This window comes from Tachypleus tridentatus, chromosome 3 (assembly GCF_004210375.1).
Source record: "Tachypleus tridentatus isolate NWPU-2018 chromosome 3, ASM421037v1, whole genome shotgun sequence".
NCBI classification, from domain to species: Eukaryota; Metazoa; Arthropoda; class Merostomata; order Xiphosura; family Limulidae; genus Tachypleus; species Tachypleus tridentatus.
Window position 1 is genome coordinate 68,310,514 of NC_134827.1, and position 17,864 is coordinate 68,328,377.

Genomic DNA, 17,864 nt, shown 5'->3' on the forward strand with positions numbered 1-17,864 from the left:
GTTTTTGTTATCAGCGTTGTCCAAATTCTTATTTTAAATCAATTTAAAATAATTACCTTTTCATATAAAAAGATCATTTGTGTAGTATTCATTTTTTCCCTCAGGATAAATAGGCGATTATAAGTGGCAAATTGTGAAGTTATATGATCAAAGCTGCTATCATATACTTTTATTGCCCATGGACACATGGCTTTGGAAAGCAACATTATTAGAATGTACTGCTTTGGGTGGTATCGACGAATCAAAATTTAATAAATGGGCCGATGGACTAAAGCGTGAAAGTCAATGTCAAAAAAAAAAAAAAAAAAAAATTATAACGTTATAGCTTTTACGATAACTAAGGTTAATCTTTCGAATAGGTAAGACGTTTTCATTATTCTCAAATACTCAAAACAAAATTATTGTTTTAAACAATATGCCACTGTATTAATTTCAGTTTTAGTTTTGAGTATGGACAGCTTGTTGATGTATTATATACTGTCAAAATGTTTAATATGAGCTTTGCTTATAAAATTATTATTATCAGTTAAGTTAAAATTATCCCAGAACGACTGGTATGGATATTAACAGTTTTATTGATGAGAAGCATCGTCACCAAGAATTAATCTAACAAATATTGTTCATTCATTAACGGAGGTACAACGATTAGTGTGTTTACTTTTATTAAGCACAAGGTCGCACAAGGCTTGTACTCTGACCATTGAGAATATCGAAACCCAAATTTTAGCTTGTAAGCCCTCAGACTTATTTCTGTGCCACGAGAGAAATACAGCGGTAAAGAAATTTATTTATTCTGTGTGAATAAAAATAAAATACGTTATGTAACTGAATAAAGTAAGCCTAATGAATAATGTAACTAATACCAATTTTATGCAAATATTGTTTTTTACTATTTTATTTATGTTATATACCCTAGAAGCTTTTTTATATATTTTTTTTTCTGAAAATTTATATTTTAATATTTTTGTCCGCGCGGTAACGCCTTTACCAAATATTTCCAAAAATACACAGCATGGAAATTGTGTAGGCTGTGTGTTGAAAGAAATATGGTGGTAATGATACAGTATTCTTCACAGGTGAAAAATTAGGAATTGTACTGCATGCGGTAGGTAAATAATTATTTTACTTTAAACTACCAGTGGAAATTGTAGTAACTAACTCAAATTTTTCATGATTAAACTTTAATAGATAGTTCAAAGGACAGATTGTAAATACTCAAAATAAAATAGTTCTATAATTTATAAATTAAAGACTTGGTACTCTTAGTCTTGAAAGTTGGAATCCGAGTGACTGAGTTGAATGTTTTTAGAGGTATAGTCATAATAATCAGTATGGGTATGACATCAAGTAAGATAATGCTTGTTTTCAAACTTTTAGTTTTACAAACTTTAGTTTAGACTACTTCATTACTGCTAGTACTGTGACAGGAGCATTGATGTAGAATAATTAGGGCAGGAATGCTAACATACGACAACAATAACTGTTGTTCATATATTTTGTTTAATGGTTCTTCATGCCTGTTCCTACCCACACACATGCATGGAAGAACAGTGAAGACTTTAATACAACATATATTTTCCAAGAAATACTTGAATTACACTTTAACTTAAAGTTTATACTTTAAATATTGTAAACTACAAACTGCCAACCTTTACTACTAGTTACAACCAAAGGCAATTCTTTCCATAAACCAATCGCCCTATTGGAAAAATAAAACTTTACTGAATGAAACTTTGACCTGTTGTATTCAGAATGTAGTTCAGAGAAAAGAGAAGGATGTAGCTTGTCATCTCTGTTTAATCTTGTAAACCTAGTTAGATCACCCCATACCCATCTTTTATTAAAACAAAATAAAATGAGGCACTTAACCCTTCCAAGTTCCATATTTATCATCATGATATTATTTGTCAGTTGTTAATTTGTCGGTATCCCTTCTTAGATAAGGAGACCAAATCTATATACACTATTTCAATTAAAGCCTAACTAGTGGCTGTATATAGATAATTATCTCTTTTGACTTAATAAGTTATGAATATCTCTGTAAATACAAACTTAAATGCTATAAGCATTTCTGCTGGTACAAAAACAATGCTTAAATGGTTTGTTTTGTGACTTTTTCATCACTGTATGAAGATCCTTTACTTCTGTTATGCTATTGAGTCTCTTGTCAAGCTCAGATGGTTGTCTACATTAAACATGTGCTTTGTGGAAGTATTTAGAATATCTTGTGAACCAAGCAAATAAAGGGCTGAATGACTTTTTTTCTGAGTTATAATAAGGGTCAGGCCACTATTTATTGGTACTTAGTTTCTCATCAGGGATTTTATCTAAACTGGATAAGGATGGGAGAGCACTACCATTTTGCCATTATGATTAATTTTCTCAAATTCATTTATTTAGTATTCTTTATAATGCTTTCAACAGAAATGATAGACAAATGTGTGTACAACTGTGCATGTACAACAACACAAATTTGATATTAAAATAATTGCAATCCATGTACACAAAAGTACTTGTTTTATAAATACACACACAAGAGTGTTGTGAGAAAAGCCAACCACTAAAGGATATTTGCTTTATTATAAAAAGTAACCATAAACTCCTCAGTGAAAAAACTTTGAAAGACAGAAACAGATGTGTAGACACCAAGAAACTGTTATCATGAATACAATGGAATACAAAATTACATGTGCAGTAATAGGAATCTACTTAGGAGTATCTCTTCTGTACTGGAACCCTATTCTGGCATTGCTTACTCTGGGAATAACGTCTATCAGCAGAAGTAAGATTTTCAGAAATATAACGGTACATATACAAATTGGATTATATTTCATTGAATAATAAAATTTCTCAAAAGGCTCATGACACTGCACCTCCCAAACAGCAGGGAGTTACAAATCACTTAAATTTACACTACATGTGTAAGTGTAGTCTTCTAAATGAGCTGCAAGTTGTTGCCCTGCTGGAGATGATGATTTACTAAGTGTGTAAAGAAACTGCCACATCTTGCCATTCCTCTGTCTGATTCACACTGCACACATACTGACTACTGTTTACAAATGGTGGGACATTTCTTCATTGGTTACTTTGCCAAAGAAAGATGGAAATCTTCAGTTGTTGCAATACCATATATACCTTCAAGATACTTGTAATGTCCATCATCATCACGGATAGGGTTGGGAGGAAAATTAATTTTTAAGAATATCTCTGGTGTAAGTCTTAGTAACTTTCAAACTTTTTAAGCTGGACTATGACACTTCTTGACACAGAAAGAATAATGCCTTTGGTAGAAGCAATGACCTATAAACTCCTTCAGAGCACTATATGACTGCAAGGACGCTCTTTGGTATTTGTGCCCATTTTTCAGTGAGTTATTAATTTGAAGAAGGCTGCCCCAAAAATTTTGAATTTCTTTTACAGCAGGATGCACTTGCAGTGGGTTTTCTTTGGGATTAAAATGGTCATTTACTTGCAAATGAAGGATCTTCATTGGTTCAGTGTTACCAAGTACATGATGTACTAATTCTGGTCATTCTTCAGCAACTTGCCACAACTGCTTCTTGTTATTGAACTTGGAAATTGCTACTTCACTTTCCATTTCTTTCCTCCTGACACCTACTCATTGGAGTACCAAATTAAATATTGACATGAATTGTTCTACTGGTTTTCTTCCAGGAATGAGAATGAGCAGTAAGACAAACACTCATGCGTGCCATTTTTCTGCTGAAACGTGGAATTCCGCAGTTTTCAAACGGCCAACGATCACCCACGAGATTCGTGTAAATTCGAGGAGAAAATATGAGCGATTTGAGAGCCGGGTAGGTGGTTTTTGAGGAGAAATCGTATTTTTTCAATGTTTATTGCAGAAAAAAAAAATCTGACCGCCATCTTGGAGGCAGTCTCATTTTGTCTCGTTGCAGGTCTCGTGGTCTGGTATCGTGTGCATACCAGACGATAAAATATTCTCTACGCTCCAAAGAAACAACAGCTATTGAAATGTTTAAAAGGAAAGATGTTCATTTTGATCCTGTAGACAAGAGAATGTGTAAGGACATTAGATCAGCAGCTTCAAAGTATACCTCAAAGCTGAGGGAGAATCAGAAGAAAAGGGCAGAAAGGCTTGAGGCCTATGGTTCTGTGAAATCTGGCCCAGCCACCTTGGCTAAAGAAAAAAGTCCAGAAAGCCGCAGAGGCCCATTCAGAGAAGGAGAGAAAAAAAGCTTGGAAGAGAGCACTGGAAACTCTTGTCTCGAAAAAGAGGAAAGTAACCAAGATTGATTAAAGGAAATTAAGTAATTTGAAATTTGACTGTAATTTATGCAGCAGAGCAGAAGTTGATATCAGTGACTGAAAAATATTTTATTATTATCTGCAGCATACAGTGCCAGTGGTTTATTTTAAAGCATATCATTAATTTTATTTTGAAGCAATGCCAAAGCTTTCCTTGATTTGCTGTTTCAGTTTGTATTGTGAAAGAATGAAAAATATACTGATATTGAGGTACCAGTAATTTACTGACAAGATTGTATAGATGAACAAGTTTTACTGTAGGTAGTCATGTAGAGTAATTTTAAGTAATTTGAAATTTTAATGGAATACATGCAGCAGAGCAGTAGTTGTTGATGTCAGTGACTGTACAAAATTTAATTTCTGAGGCATATCACTGATATCAGTAGTTTAATATTGAACCATATCAGTAGTTGAATTTTTAAGCAATGTCATAGCTTTCCTTCATATGCTGTTTTAGTTTGTATTGTCAATTTGTGAAAGAATGGAAAATTCACTGACATTAAGGTACCAGTAGTATAATGACAAGATTGCATAGATGAACAATTTGAACTGTAGGTAGTCATGATTAGTCAAAAGAGTAATTTTATGTGATTTGAAAATTGTATGGAATATATGCAGCAGAGAAGTAGTTATTGGCAATGACTGTAAAACATTTAATTGGCAGCATACCAGTAGTTGATGATGATGATGTTATTGATGACAAAAAGGATAATAATGAAATGATTTGTATTTGAAATATTTACTGAGTTATTTTGGCTTTATTAACTCATATTACTAATATATTTTGATTTAGAAAAAATTAAACTGAATAAATAGCAAGTAAACAATCTTAAATTTCATTTATTTATTTTTTATTTTATTTGTTAATTTTAGATATTTTGATATACCTTCTAAAAATGAATGCAAGTTAAAAGAATAAATCAATCTGCTAAAAACTGTAAATGAAAGTTATAGTTTTTATTAGTTTGATTTAGTCTTTTAATTTCCTTTTGTTATTTTATATGATATATATTGTGTACTTTTCCAACATTGCAATGTCAAAAAACATAAAGATATTATGTCCCAGATTGCACCAAATCACACCAAATAGCATCCATTTTTTTAAAATTTCCCGGACCCCACTAGTCAGGCGCGGCTGCGCCGCGCTGTGGCATCTGGCGTCAGGCTATATACCTTTTCCTCTTTTTGTCATAAATGTCATTAGCATGCCTGAACACTTGATAATGAGGAACTCATTTTTTAAGAAAATAGAAGTTGTCAGATGGCTTGACTGGGTAATGAAAAACTATTATAAGTAAATGACATTTCAACAAGGTTTTGTCATCCTTAACTATAAGCAGTTTACAGATATACATGAATATACATGTATATGTGTGTAGTATAGAAAAGAGAAATCACATGACCAGATATTGCTTCAAAACCAAATATAGGTATCTTTGTACCCCAGGGTGTAGATTTAGGGTGGGATTGGTTTCTTCATTCAAGATATTTTTTTATTTTATTTTTTGCTTTTAGGTTATTTGTTTAAAATTAGTGTTTTGTATGAATGCACTGGGGTTTTTCAGTTGCAATGTTTTTTTTATTATGTTCATATAATATGGTTTACAATTTCCTCCTGTTTCTCTAATGTAAAATTCTGGACGGTTATTGTATGTAATTTTGTAAATCATATTGGAATTATGTAATTCTATTTAATCTTTTATTTAATAATGATTTCAGCTTAATGCCAGGTTTTCTTCAAGTGTTGATTATTTTTGAGCTGATGTGAGGAATGAATGGTAAGTTGCAGTGTAATGTTGCATTGTTTGTTTGGTGTATATTAGATCAATTTTGTTTGAGTTGAGTTTTGTGAATTTTGTTCTGGGGATGTTAAAATTTCAAAACCCAACTGGTATCGTACCTGGTATGTAATACTTGTCATGTGAAAATGTTAAAATCTCTGTTGTTTTATTGAGAGAAAAGAAAAGTTATTAGGTGATCTGATTGAGGTGTTCTATATTATTAAGAAATTTGATAGTGTTAATGCAACATCTTTTCATTGTACTGAAGTTATGGAATGATTCAAATAAGGAACACATATTTTGAAAAGATGGGAGTCATCTTCATAAAAGGGCAGTTGTATTTTTATAGCTGGGAAGTTGGCCTTTGAAATAGAATGATTTTAGGTTTGGTGAAAGCAATAAATTAATGTAGCTTAAAAAGAAGATTTGATAAATGTTTGTATGATAAAGGCTAATTTTGGGTCTTGTTTTTTTTTAATCATAGTTTAATATAGTAGATGGAACAGGCTAGGTAAACCAACAAGCTTCTTGTTATTATTAAATATTGTGTTAATGAGTTGATGTTCTACTAATTTCTCCCTCAGCAGTGTTGACAGTCAATGTTACTCTGAAGATTGTTATTTATATCATTTTGGTTGATGACAAGGCTGTCATTGATGTTGTTCTTATCTAGAGTTCATTGAGTTCCTTTTGGACCTTTTAAGTCGACAAGTTTTCTCAATTGTAGAGATGTAGTCTATAACACAGGTGTTTGTCCATTTGTATGGATGTTATATAGTCACAATGTATTTTTCAGAGGGACTTTTCTTGCTTGATGGCTAAGTCTTCATTGTTGTAACCATCTCCATTGCAGGTGTCAGTTGCATTTACGGTGCATCAGGTAGTCTTTGATGTGCTAGGATAAGATGATGGCCTCCTGAACATGGATAATGTAATTACGAGATGATGGTATGTTTTTGTTTTTTTCCAGTGGTTAAATTATTTCAGAAGATCTCATTCCTAATATGTTGATAGCTTCCATGCCAGGCTTAAAAATACTTTTGTTTGCTGTAACCCTAAATTGGCTTAAAGTATTGAAAGATAGATAGGTAATTTTTTTTCTTCAGATTGGTTGGCAATGAAAACTTTGAAAGTGCAACTAGTTCCATTATCACCTCAATCATGATGTGTTAAACCATGAATATAATTACTATCACCATTTATTGTATGAAGAAAATTACAGAAATTCAAATTATTTCACAACAAACACTTACTGGTTGATACCAGCCTTGATTGGCAAAGTTGAATTAACTGTTGTCAACAACTGTATTGTTTGTTCTTCCATTTCATTTACCAAGTTACATCTACAAGTACTTCACTTCACCTGGATAAGTTTGCAATCAGATTTAAATTTGTTTTTGATTCTAATCCTTAATATGAAAGAATATTTTTCAAAGACGGATGCACTGAACAGAGTTGTGTTCACCATGTTGTTGATGTATGCTTCTCAATAGTAAATTTTCCCCTGCTAAGTTGTATTTTTCAGGTTAGCAAGAAGGGTTCTGGGAATGAAATACGTTATGCTGTTGAACCTCAGTACATTGGCTAATAAGCATTGAGCTGTCAACTGATAGTCAGGTAATGCCATTCCTTGTTGTTGAAGACTACACAAATTTCCAAGGAATAATTTCAAACCACAATGTGATGATAAAAAGTTTTAAATTAGAAAATTTTATTAGATGGGTCAGTATATCAGCAGAAATTGATAAAAATAAAAATGCCCTAGGTGATAGTGTCAAACAAATCTCACAGTTGTCCCTATTTTCAGATCTTCAGTTGGGTTATAGCAAACACAAATATTTTTAAGTCTAACCCTATTAGAACTTGTACAAAGATGAGCTGGCCAGCAACTTGCTTTTATACATTGGTTTGGTTTTGGTTAAAACAAAGAATAAGTCAGGGCCAAGACTTGAGTATTGTGGGATACTTACTATTCATAGTATCTAAAATCAACCAAAAAACAAAGTTCTGTTTTCAACTTGGATATAACAAGATGGTCAAGCAACAATTACTGTGATTAAAGTGTTAGCTGGCTGAGTGAATGAAATAGCCAAAAGAGTTAATTATGTCAAAAAACTCAGACTTGAAATTCTTTTGTCAACATGGATTCTAATTGGTTTAAAGTTTAACTTCATTAATAAGTGTATGTTCAAAGTTATTACGGCTTGTTCAAACTACTTCTGTATACATTACAATATATTTTGGACATAGAGTGTCAAAATAATTGCCTCGGTCTACTACAATTTTAATAGACTTGCATTTACAGTATATATGTATTGTCTGTAGTCTGTGTCTTTCTTACATGTGTGAATATTCAGGTTCAGCAGGTTTCATCTTAACAGTTTAGGATCATTTACTGTACTCTTTACAAGTGACAACAAATAACACAGCTTCCATTCTCATGTATATCAGACTTTCACTAATGTATTTTGCTACTATAACAAACCTGTTTAGTGGAGAATGAAGTTTATAACATCTTTAAGTACTTATTCCTATACAAGTAAAATTGGCCAGTCACTGTTTGAGTGAAAGCCTCTTATCTTTTAACCATAAGAATCCATTAGTATGAGCACTTTATTTCCATAAGGCTTTGCTTCGATTCAAGCACAGCACAACTTAATGTGATCTGATGATTTGAAGCAGTATTACATGAGTGTAACATTGTGCTTCATGTCATAGTCTCACTAGCATGTTTTAAATTGAGTTTGTGCTGAATTTTAAGAAAATATTTCATAAATGCATGCTTATGCAGTATTTCAGTCTGCATGACTGTACATATGTTAAAAAGAAATGTAACATTGAATACAACAAGTCTAGCTTTGTTGTAACAGTAAAACACTTCCATCAGTTTTCATTTTCTGTAGATAATTTCACCTGATTATGAATATTTTTGTGCTCCATTTACAAAATCTCTTCAGTACCATTAGTAAAAAACATCAGATAAAACTATACTCTTTTTTCAGTGAAAATATTTGTTTTGTTATTTTCCAGTGGTGCTTCACAGGTCACTCATTATAGTTGACTTCATATTTCAGTGTCTTAGCATTCATATCAAATCTTTCATGTGGTTTAGGCCTGACAGTTACATCCTGTGTAATTGATTCCTAAGTGCAACACTTCCCGTGAAAAACTTTATTTAGTCTCCATATACGTGTGCAGCATTACATACACAGGAATATTCATATATAATGTATTTCCCCTCGGAGTGGATTCCTGTACATGGTGAGGGGACCTCCCAGGGAAAGTTCTGTTCTATCTGGTTACCTTCTCTGGGATCTAAACATCCACCCACGTGTTTGCCGTGCGTGGCGACCCGTGAAGGGGAGGAGAGGATCCTGGTGGTTGAGGGGTCCAACCCTAACACACCACTTTGGCCTCGAATTCCTGTAGATGGGCGGCCTTTGGGTTGCCCCCCTTGGGTCAATCGGCTGGTCCACTTGGGCTAGAGTCAACCAAATACCAGTGTTGGAAGTTCTCAATGGGTGTTGTAGACATTGTGCCTGATGCTGGTGTTTGGGTATAGTGCTCATGAAACCCTGGCGTTGCTGCATTGTCCTTGCATGACTTTGTAGTGCGTCCCCTTGTAGGGCTCCATGGTGGGTGGGGTCAGTGGGTACCGAAATTTTTTCTTTTTCCTATGGATCCTCCAAAAAATTTAAATAAAATTGTAAAAAAACAGTCAATGGGTAAGCGACCACGTCTTGAATACTCAGAACAGCAACTTCAACATCAGTAACACACGTACCTCATTTTCTTATATTACATTCTCTTTGGGAAAAACCTTTAGGGCAAATGTCCCCTTTTTTTATTCAAAAGGGACTAGAGGGACTTGCTGGCTCTCCAAAGTCAGTAAAGAAACTTCGATCTGGTGACATATTGGTTGAAACATCCACATCCCAACACAGTGAACTCCTCTTGAATTCAAAGGCAATTGGGGATATACCTATTGAGGTTATACCCCATGCTACCTTGAATTCTTTACGAGGAGTTATTGTTGAAAGGGATTTGAAGAACATTCCCGAGTCAGAGATTCTCGCTGGTCTCTCCACTCAAGGAGTTTCTGCAGTGAGGCATCTCCACTGCAAAGATGGAGTTACACTGCCAACAAATACCCTCGTTTTAACATTTACTTCACCACGTGCACCTGCCACCATCAAGGCAGGTTATCTCATTTGCAGGGTTTGGCCATACATACCAAACCCTCTTCGATGTTTCCAATGTCAGAGATTCGGCCACTCAAAGACATCTTGTCGTAGTTCCCTGACATGTGCTCGTTGTGGAGGCAAGGACCACGATGCCTATGACTGTGACATGAACCCATATTGCGTAAACTGCAATGGTTCTCACCCCTCTTACTTTCATTCTTGCCCAAAATGGTTGGAGGAAAAAGAGGTGCAGCGTTTGAAAACAACACATAACATTAGTTATCCTGAGGCTCGGAAATTGCTGTCCACAACTCCATCTCGGACATATGCTGCTGCACTTCATTCCACAACTACAGTGGGAGTGCAGACAGATCTCTCTGTGCCTCCAAGAGAATCATTTTCAAAACAATTGAAAAGCCTTTTGACCTCCGTGGTTAAAAAGGTTGATGAATCGACTTCCACACCCATCTCTGTTCCTCCCATACCTTCCAACAAACCTCAAGATCCACGTCCTTCAGTTTCAAATACAGGTATTTCTTCTGATACATCTTTTTCTCCCACCACAAGAGACAAAACAATTATTCGTTCGTGTCCTCAGTCACTGAATTTCCCTTCCAATAACAAAAACCTGCCCACCCGACCCAGAGCAGGATCCATGGAGGTTGAGAGACCTCCTCCGACTAAAGAAAAAAGACGTGGTCGTAAACCGAAGGGTTCTTCAGCCACTTCACCTACCCGTTCTTAAAAATGGCCACCTTGATACAATGGAACTGTCGAGGTTTACGTTCTAATCTGGATGATATCAAAACACTGATTGCTTCCTACCATCCTGTTTGTCTTTCTTTACAAGAAACATTTCTCAAAACTGCTGATACTGTCTCCATTCGGCAGTTTTCTCTGTACAGAAATGACAGGTTGTGTGATGGTCGAGTACATGGAGGGGTGGCACTGTTGGTTGATCAACACGTGCCCACCCTGTCTTTGTTACTCAACACACCCTTGTAGGCTGTAGCCATCTGTGTTTCCTTGGGTCATACCATCACTGTTTGTTCTCTGTACCTGTCCCCTACAGAGACATATGATCAATCAGATCTTGATGCTCTCGTTGAACAGTTGCCATCTCCATTTCTAATCCTAGGGGATTTTAATGGACATCATCCCCTCTGGGGAAGTGCTGTTATTGATAGGAGGGGTCGCTCTGTAGAGCATATGCTCTCTGATCACAATCTTTCTCTTTTCAATACTGGTTCTTCCACTTATTTTCATGCACCTAGTCAGTTTTTTACCGCTATTGATCTCTCGGTTTGCTCCCCTTCATTATTCTCCCATTTTTCATGGAGGGTTGACAATAATCCACTAGGCAGTGATCATTTCCGATCCTTTTGAGAGAGACTGGCCATGGTCGATGCCGCCCTACCCGCGTGCCCCGGTGGAAGCTGAATCAGGCAGACTGGTCCACTTTCACTGCTCTCGCAGAACTTGATCCTGCCATCGTAAATCAGCCATCAATAGATGACTGTGTAGCAGCGGTAACTGACTGTATTACACATGCAGCTGCTCAGTGTATTCCTAAAACCTCGACACGTTTTCCACGATATCCTCCTCCGTGGTGGAATCCTGCTTGCCACTTAGCACGGAAGGCTCAAAAGTGGGCCTGGGATACTTTTCGTAGATATCCTACACTTTCAAACCGGGTTGCTTTCCAACGGGCCCGTGCACATGCTAGGTGGGTAAGACGTCAAAGCCAGAAGGAATCTTGGATTAAGTTCACAACCAGCATATCTTCTACCACCAGTTCCAAGATCATATGGGACAGGATTCGAAAGGTTAATGGGCACTACAGTTCTGTCCCCCTCTCGATCTTACTCTCTGATGGTCAGGAAGTGACTGATGTTCGGAACATCGCTAACACTCTAGGTGAAAGCTTTTGCCGGGTATCTAGCACTTCTGCTTGTTCCTCCACCTTTTTGGCCATCAAGACTCGGGCAGAGCGATCACCTCTTTCCTTTCGAACTGACTGTTTCTTTGACTATAATTGTCCCTTTACCCTGGTGGAACTAAAAATGGCCCTTCATTGGTCTGCCAGTACGTCTGTTGGACCTGATGATATTCATTATGACATGCTGCACCATCTATCTCCTGCTTCTCTTGATGTCCTTCTGATTGTTTTCAACCGGATCTGGCAGGAGAATGTTTTTCCTGATGCCTGGTGCCAGGCTATTATTTTACCTTTCTCTAAGCCAGGGAAAGATCCCAAGATTCCTTCAAACTACCATCCAATTGCTTTGACGAGCTGTCTCTGTAAGACATTAGAAAGGATGGTTAATGCTCGTCTTGTTTGGTTCCTTGAACCAAACAACCTCCTCTCGCCCACCCATTGTGGGTTCCGTCGACAGCACTCCACCACAGACCACCTAATTCGTCTTGAAACATCTATCAGAGAAGCCTTTCTAAACCGCCAACATCTTGTATCAATATTCTTTGACATAGAGAAGGCTTACGACACAACATGAAGGTATGGCGTTTTGCGAAACCTCCATGCATATGGGTTACGTGGCCATCTACCCATGTTTATTAAACATTTTTTAATGGTCAGGAGATTCCAAGTTCATGTGGGTTCGATACTTTCCCGCTCTTTTGTACAGGAACTTGTAGTCCCTCAAGGCTGTGTATTGAGTGTTACACTCTTCAGTATAAAGATAAATGCCATCACTGAACAACTCCCTCTCACTGTTGTGAATGGGCTGTATGTCAGTCGTCAAACATGAGATATATTGAGCGGCAACTACAAACTGCCCTCAATTGTGTACGGAAGTGGACTCTGGCGAACGGCTTTAATTTCTCTCTCTCCAAACCTGTATGCATGCACTTTTGCTGTCGACAGGGTATTCATCCTGATCCTGAACTTCATATCGGTGAAGTTTTGCTGCCAGTGGTCCCGGAGACCAAGTTCTTGGGGCTTATCTTTGATCGTAAACTGACCTTTATACCACACTTAAAGCAGCTTCGGGTCAAATGCACAAGAGCACTGAACATCCTCCGTGTTCTCTCTTCTACCAGTTGGGGGGCAGATCGCTGTTCAATGTTAAAGGTATATCGTGCTCTTATTAGATCGAAACTCGATTATGGATCAATGGTCTATGGCTCTGCCAGACCCTCAGCCTTAAAGATGCTGGACCCCATTCATCACCAAGGACTTCGACTTTGCACTGGGGCTTTCCGTACCTCTCCAGTTCAAAGTATATACATTGAATCTCATGAACCTTCTCTACACCTTCGCCGTTTGCAACTATCTTTACAATATACTTGAAACTTCATTCCTTACAAAGCATCCCACCTGGAAATGTGTTTTCCTTCCTCGGTGGGCAGTACTTTTTCAGAACAGACGATCTGTCATTGCTCCGTTTGGCCTTCTCATCCGGGCGCAATTGGATGAATTGGGTCTGTCCTTGGATAACGTTGCAGATTCCACAGGTCGGCCCATCCCACCATGGCTTATTACAGCCCCCAAATGTGACCTTTCTTTCAGTCACCTAAAAATGGCAGATACTCCAGATTGGAAGTACCATCTTTTATTCAATGAATATCTTTCAAACAATCATTCAGTTCCCATTTATACAGATGGTTCCAAATCAGGTAACTCAGTGGACTCTCCTATGGTTTGCTATGGGTCAGTAGTTGTGCGTAGAATCCCTTCTACAACTTCTGTGTTCACTGCTGAACTGTATGCCATATCTCTTGCCCTGGATCATATTGCAGCTGAGAAGTACTCCAACTGCACTATTTATACTGATTCGCTTAGTTCTATACTTGCCTTGGAATCGCTACATGTTAGCTCACATCCTATTCTCGCTGATATTAGAAACCGACTGGCCCATTTCTCATTAGCAGCTACTTCAATCCAGTTTTCTGGATACCAGGCCATGTTGGTATTCGCGGAACGAGCTTGCAGACATGGCAGCTAAATATGTCTGCTTCAGCACCATCACTCCTGTGCCTATTCCGTACATGGACTATGGTGTTATCTTCAAGGCTCGGCTCCGTGCCAGCTGGCAGTCCACTTGGAGTGAGCAACGCGACAACAAAGTTTTTCAAATCAAACCCAAAATTGGACTTTGGCCGTTTAGCTTCCGTAAAGTTCGGAAGGAGGAAGTTGTTCTCACTAGGCTACGCATTGGTCACAGTTTTTTAACTCATCATTTTCTTTTATCTGGAACTGATGCACCAATGTGTAGTTTGTGTAACACTCAAATCACTATCAGCCACGTTTTACTTTCTTGCCATCGTTACAATTCTCAATGACGGCAATATTTTAAACATATTTTTTCCCAGGGTCAATCTGTAACATTGGACAGAGTTATTGGTGATGGTGACTCTGTACACCTTGATAATGTTTTTAATTTTTTAATGGCCATTAATCTTTTTAATCTCATTTAAGTGTTGCATATTTATTCATTACACCTTTTTAATTGTGTTCCTTTTTTACAGTTTTAATCTCTCTCATTCAATTTGACATTGGACAATGGCCAGAACATTAAATAACTCGACACCAGGACTGGAAAGACCAACTTCAGGTGACTGACGGTGGTTTTTATACTTACCTGTTAGTCTTCCTGGCGGGTTATGATCATTACCATTCTGCTACAGGTAGTCTTTTACAACTTTGTTGACTGGATGTCACCATTGGTTTTTACACCATTTTCTGTTTTAATTGCTGTTTTGTTTTTACCTTCATTTACTTTTACAAATTTTACTCCATTTACTTGACTTTATCTTTTTACTGGACATTTGGCTACTCATTGTTACAATTTTGCTATGTATCTTTTAAAACTTCTATTCTTTTACATTTTGATACTGGTTGCTATGACACATAACCCGGAACCAGGACTGGAAAGACCAACTTCAGGTGACTGACGGTGGTTCTTACAACTTCTTGTACTCTGCCTTCTATCGTAACATTATAGACTAGGTGTCAACATTGGTTTTATCCTTTTTGTTTTACCTTCATTTCCATTTATGTCTATTACTACATTTTTATTTTTTTTTTACATTTTTACCGAATGTCTGGCGCAGATAGCCTCGCTGCTTTGTGCCATAAAACACTAAATCAATCAATCAATCAATATAATGTATTTATGCATGTAAGTTGCAATACATATATACACACACATACATACATACATACATACATACATACATACATACATACATACATACATACATACATACATTAACATTTCTTCATGTATGTTTATAGTGTCATACAAATACAGTAACTATATATTAACCTTACTGGTTGCTTTTTTCAGCTGTCTCAGTATCTACCATATGTTACCATACTGACATGTTTAATCCATTAAACTTGACTGTTTTCTTCAACATCATAAAATAAATAATCTCTGGCAGGATGTTGATAAACTAAGAATAAAATGCAATCAGCCACACACCTCTTGGTGTGGATTCCTGTACATGGTGAGGAGACTACCCAGGGAAGGTTCTGTTCTTTCAGTTTACTTCCTCTGGGACATAAACATCCATTCGTGTTTGCCATGAGTGGTGACTAGTGAAGGGGAGGAGAGGATCCTGGTGGTTGAGGGGTCCAACCCTAACACACCATGTTGGCCTTGAATTCCTGTAGACGGGCAGCCTTGGGGTGGTCCCATTAGGGTCAGTTTGCTGATCCACTTGGGTTAGGGTCAATCAAGTACCAGTGTTGGATGTTCTCAACAGATGTTAAGGACGTTGTATTTGATGTTGGTGTTTGGATGTAGTGCTCACAAGACCCTGGCATTGTTGCAGTGTCCTTGTTTGGCATTGTAGTGTGTCCCTTCACAGGACTTCATGGTGGGTGGGGTCAGTGGGCACTGAAATATTCTTTTTTTTATTATGAATCCTTCAAATAAAAAGTTAAATAAAATAGTGAAAAAGCAGTTGATAGGTAAATGACCGTAACTTGAAGATTCTGAGCATCAATCTTCAACATCTGTAATACCTATGCCACATTTTCTTATACTACATTCTCATTCAGACAAACCTTTAGGGCAGATGCTTCCCTTTTTTATTCAGAATGGGCTAGAGGGACTTGCTGGCTCTCCAAAGTCAGTAAAGAAGCTTCGCTCTGGAGACATACTGGTGGAAACATCTACATCTCAATACAGTGAACTCCTCTTGCATTCAAAGGCAATTGGGGATAAACCTATTGAGGTTATGCCTCATGCTACTTTTAATTCATCATGAGGAGTTATTGTTGAGAGGGATTTGAAGAACATTCGTGAGTCAGAGATTCTTGCTGGTTTCTCCACCCAAGGAGTTTCTGCAGTGAGGCATATTTCCACTCGCAAAGATGGAATTATGATGCTGACCAATGTTCTCATTCTGACATTTACATCACTGCGTCCACCTGCCACCATCAAGGCAGGTTATCTTAATTACAAGGTACAGCCATACATTTCAAACCCTCTCAGATGTTTCCAGTGTCAGCGGTTCAGTCACTTGAAGACATCATGTTGTGGTTCTTTGACTTGTGTTCGCTGTTGTGGCAAGGACCATGATGCCTATGAGTATGAAATGGACCATCATTGCATTAACTGCAATGGCTCTCAACCGTCCTACTTTCATTCTTGCCCTAAATGATCGGAAGGAAAAGAGGTGCAGCATTTGAAAAGTATTCAAAACATTATTTACTCTAAGATTCAAAAGTTGCTGTCCACTACTTCATCTTGGATGTATGCTGCTGTATTTCGTTCCACTACTACAGCGGGAGTGCAGACAGATCTCTCTGTGCCTCCAAAGAATCGTTCTCAAATGAAAAGTCTTTTGACCTCCATGGTTAAAAAAGTTAATGAATCAACGTCAACACCCGTCTCTGTGTTTAACATACATTCCAGTAAATCCCAAGATCCACTTTCTTTGTTTGCGGGCATGGGTATTTCCTTGGTACATTTTCTTCTCCCACCCAAAAATGCAAAATGATCATTTGTTCATGTCCTCAGTCACTGAAATCCTCTCCAACAACAAAAACCTGCCCAATCAACCCAGTGCAGCATCCATGGAGGTCGACAGATTTTCCTCAAATAAAGACAATAAAGAAAAAATACATGGTCATAAACAGAAGGACTCTCCACCCAATTCACTTACAGATAAATAAAAATGGCCACATTGATACAATGGAACTGTCGAGGTTTACGTTCTAATCTGGATGACATCAAAGCACTGATTGCTTCCTACCATCCTGTTTGTCTTTCCTTACAGGAAACATTTCTGAAACCTGCTGATACAGTCATTTTTCAGTAGTTTTCTTTGTACAGAACTCATAGGCTGTGTGATAGATGAGTGCATGGAGTGGTGGCACTGTTGATTGGTCAACATGTGCCCATCCTGCCTTTGCCGCTCAACACACCCTTGGAAGCCGTAGCCATTTGTGTTTCCTTGGGTTGTACCATCACCGTTTGTTCTCTCTATCTGTCACCTGGAGAGACCCTGATGCTCTCAATGAACAGTTGCCACCTCCCTTTTTAATCCTGGGGGACTTTAATGGACATCATCCCCTCAGGGGAAGTGCTAATATTGATAGGAGGGGTTGCTCGGTAGAGTGTATGCTCTCTGATGA

The 17,864-nt window shown here is 37.3% G+C and overlaps 1 protein-coding gene across 13 annotated transcripts in view; it reads left to right on the forward strand.

Moving 5' to 3' along the window:
• The first annotated feature begins 648 nt into the window (after window positions 1-648).
• The window catches only part of ssp3 (SCAPER domain-containing protein short spindle 3), a 168,446-nt gene continuing 151,230 nt past the window's right edge, over window positions 649-17,864 (forward strand). For 3 of the 13 annotated variants that reach the window (XR_013026326.1, XM_076494407.1, XM_076494414.1), the window contains exons 1-2: window positions 956-1,105; window positions 6,868-7,019. The gene's annotated coding sequence lies outside the window, so the exon portion shown is untranslated. Of the gene's footprint in view, window positions 775-955; window positions 1,110-6,867; window positions 7,020-17,864 lie in introns of those variants that run through there. The other 10 variants (XM_076494408.1, XM_076494411.1, XM_076494412.1 and 7 more) reach the window with 8 other exon arrangements.